This window comes from Leopardus geoffroyi, chromosome B2 (genome assembly GCF_018350155.1).
Source record: "Leopardus geoffroyi isolate Oge1 chromosome B2, O.geoffroyi_Oge1_pat1.0, whole genome shotgun sequence".
NCBI lineage: Eukaryota > Metazoa > Chordata > Mammalia > Carnivora > Felidae > Leopardus > Leopardus geoffroyi.
Window position 1 is genome coordinate 102,746,299 of NC_059332.1, and position 3,529 is coordinate 102,749,827.

At 46.1% G+C, this 3,529-nt stretch overlaps 1 long non-coding RNA gene across 1 annotated transcript; it reads left to right on the forward strand.

Annotated features, from left to right (window-relative positions):
- Positions 1-473: 473 nt before the first annotated feature.
- On the forward strand, positions 474-1,471 carry LOC123609796. The gene is made up of 2 exons (XR_006717966.1): positions 474-1,037; positions 1,143-1,471. It is a non-coding gene; the product is annotated as an uncharacterized LOC123609796 (long non-coding RNA).
- Positions 1,472-3,529: the final 2,058 nt, after the last annotated feature.

Genomic DNA, 3,529 nt, shown 5'->3' on the forward strand with positions numbered 1-3,529 from the left:
TGCTTGTTCTGTGACCTTGGGCAAATCGGAACTCATTTCCTCAGCTGAGAGATGAAGAGTCGCGCCCGCTCTGGCTGCTTCTGGAGCTGGCAGATCTTCATCAGGGCGCATGAAGGCCTTTGTAAACTTTAAAGTGCTTTACAAATGTTAACATTTTACTCAAGAGATTTTTTTTTTATGAGTCAGTGGATGGGATAAAAATGGAGAACAGAAACGATACAGTTTATTTATGGCCTTATTCTATAATGCAGATATAATTACTTAAAATATTTAATATTTATGGCCATTTTAATAAAAAGCTCACTTGTCAAAATGAATCTAAATTAAACAAAGTAAACCTATTATAATATTTATCTGCGGGAAAGTCAGAGATGATTTACGTGGAGTAATTTTTTTCTACAGATCTATCTCTGATTTATTTTTTAATCATACCTTTGTGGAATGGATAATATATTTATATGGTCCAAAAGCTAGAAGTTTAAAAACGTATGTGTCCTTCCTGTTTTTGTTCCCAAATTGCCTGGGGTCTGTCCCCTCCAGCAGGTAACCTCTGTATGAGTGTCTTATATATCATTTTGAACTACCTTTATGAATATGCAAGCTTTGGGTCTTGTTTTGTGGTAAGAGGGGCTTCTTTTGGTTTAGGGCAAGAGGAGAAGAAATAGGAACTAACTCTTCTAGACGATGACATAGCGTGCCAAAGATCACACACTGTTTCAGTGACAGAGCCAGATTAAGACTTAATCTGTGTGACTGCAAAGCTAATATTTGGTCCAGTGTATCAGACTGGAGAGGCTGGGTTAGAGGTCACAGAAAACCAAAGTGAGAGTAGGAGGGAAATGAGAGCCGAAGCAGGAAGAAGGCAGGAACCTATTTTGCCTCTTCCCAGAGAAAGGAGCCCAGTCCAGGAGTGCAAGTGATGTGTGCTCATCTGCAAACAGGCTCCTGGCCTCACCCCGAGCTGAGGAGCTATGTGCCTTGGGCTGCCTTGCACAGGGGCTCTCCCAACGTCACTATGGCTCATACAAAGGTCCAAGGTGAGCAGGGTAGAATGAGCCCATCAGACCATGTTCTTCTGAGGGGTTGCGGGGGGTGGGGGGGGAAGGGGAAGGTGGTGTTTTCAGGAGAAATTTTTCTTCCAGGTAAAACCCAGCAGTCCACCTGACCCCTTTGTTTTGCATGCTCCGGGACTGGAGAAAGATCAGTAAGTGACCCCCAAATGTGAGGCTTCCTCAAGGCAACTGAGAGGTGACTACCCAGAGGAGGCCACAATGAGTGTTCCAACATCCACGGTCATCACTTGGCAATGGCATTCAAAACACTTGGCCTCATGAATGAGTAACCCCTGAGGTCAGCCTTCAGATGATCGGTTTGCTTTTGGGGACTTTGAGATTTCTGAGATGACAGAAGATATTTTGTCAGAAAATTCTTGAAACTTGGGAAGATTTGTTCATAAATGGTTGGCCTGGTTTTTGTTTGTCGTCTGTTTGTTTTTTCTTGAACACCGTGTTCTTAAACACACACACACACACACTCCCTTACAAAACAGCACTGGAATGGGGGGGTGCGGGTGGGTATTTATTGGCGTCTTACATGTGTGGATCTTCCGACTTGCTTTCAACCACTCCAAAATAACAAGAAATCTAGTTTGAATTTCAAAGATGTTTCTAGGGCGCCTGGGTGGCGCAGTCGGTTAAGCGTCCGACTTCAGCCAGGTCACGATCTCGCGGTCCGTGAGTTCGAGCCCGCGTCGGGCTCTGTGCTGACAGCTCAGAGCCTGGAGCCTGTTTCCGATTCTGTGTCTCCCTCTCTCTCTGCCCCTCCCCCGTTCATGCTCTGTCTCTCTCTGTCCCAAAAAAATAAATGAATAAACGTTGAAAAAAAATTAAAAAAAAAAAAAAAAAAGATGTTTCTAAACTTGTGTCTTTGCTGCACTTTGGTATCCCCAAAATTCTTTTGACTTTTCTTGATTTTTTGTTTCTAGGTTATTGTTTTCGTGGGCTTCTGTTTTCTTCAATCTGAAAAGTAACACTGAGAAAGCTGCATGTGGTTGCTCTGCCCCGGAAGAGAGGCTCAGCAGCGGGCACCGCGGCATCGTGGAGTCATGGGATTTGGGTTTTCTCTTCTTTTCTTTCTTTCGCTGCTGTTAGGCTGAGCCTCGCAGGGAGTCCCCATCAAAAAATGGGATAAAGAGAAGATGCCGGGGACGTTCAATGCGTTTGTGTTTATCAAAGCTCTTTCAGGGTTTAAACAATTAGTTCTACGAGTTAGGAACATGCAATGCCCGAAGTATATTGCTGAGAAAAAAATCTAAGGTATCTGAAATGCCAGATGCTCTGCAGAGTACTAAGAAAGGGAAGGAAGGTGCTTGTGATTTAGAGGGTATCACCATTTACTGGGGCTATACAAAATGGTTGTGAAGAGGGTACAGGGGCGGTGCGGTGGAAGTTTTGAAGATCCTTCTGAGCAATGGGAGTTGGGCGGGGTGGGCGGGTGCTGTCCTAGTCAGCTCTGGCTATAATAACAAAATACCACAGACTGAAGACTGCCACAACAGTTCTGGAGGCTGGGAAGTTCCCGTGTCAGCAGATTTGGTGTCCGGTGAGGGCCTTCTTCTCAGTTTCCTTACGTGGTGGGGAGAAAGAAGCAAGCTCTCTACTCTCTCTTCTGCTACAAGCAGCAATCCACACATGAGGGCTCCACTCTGGCGGCCTAGTCACCTTCCAAGAGCCGCCCCCCCCCCCAACTCTGTCACTTTGGGAGTTAGAACTTCAACATGTGGAGTTTAGGGGGTATAAGCATATGTTCTATAGTAGTAGTCAAGGAAGACTTCCAGGAGTAGGAGGAGACCCTTGAGTCAGATCCTGAGGAAGAGAGGCACTGCAGGGTTGGCAAGGTGAGGAAGGCCTTCCTGACAGAGGTGTGGGATGGCAGGCAAGGCAGATTGGCCGACCTGCACATAATTGCCCGCGACTAGAGAACGTCATGTTAAATGCCACTCTTCACATTGCCTCAACAGCTCCTAGACCGCCTATGAAAAATGTGTTGTTGGGGCACCGGGGTGGCTTGGTCGGTTGGGCGTCCGACTTCGGCTCAGGTCATGATCTCACGGTCCGTGAGTTCGAGCCCCGAGTCGGGCTCTGGGCTGACGGCTCAGAGCCTGGAGCCTGCTTCCAATTCTGTGTCTCCCTCTCTCTCTGCTCCTCCCCCGTTCATGCTCTGTCTCTCTCTGTCTCAAAAATAAATAAACATTAAAAAAAATTTTTTAAAAATGTGTTGTCGGTTCACTGTAGGATTTTTGTATTATTTTTAAGTAACTTATTTAAACGTTTATTTATTTATTTTGAGAGAGAGCGAGAAAGCATGCACGTGATTAGGGGAGGGGCAGAGAGACAGACAGAGAGAGAGAGAGACAGAGAGAATCCCAAGCAGGCTCTGCCCTGTTGGCACAGAGCCCGACGTGCAGCTCAACCTCACGAACCATGAGATCATGAACTGAGCCGAAATCAAGAGTTGGACGCTTAACCGA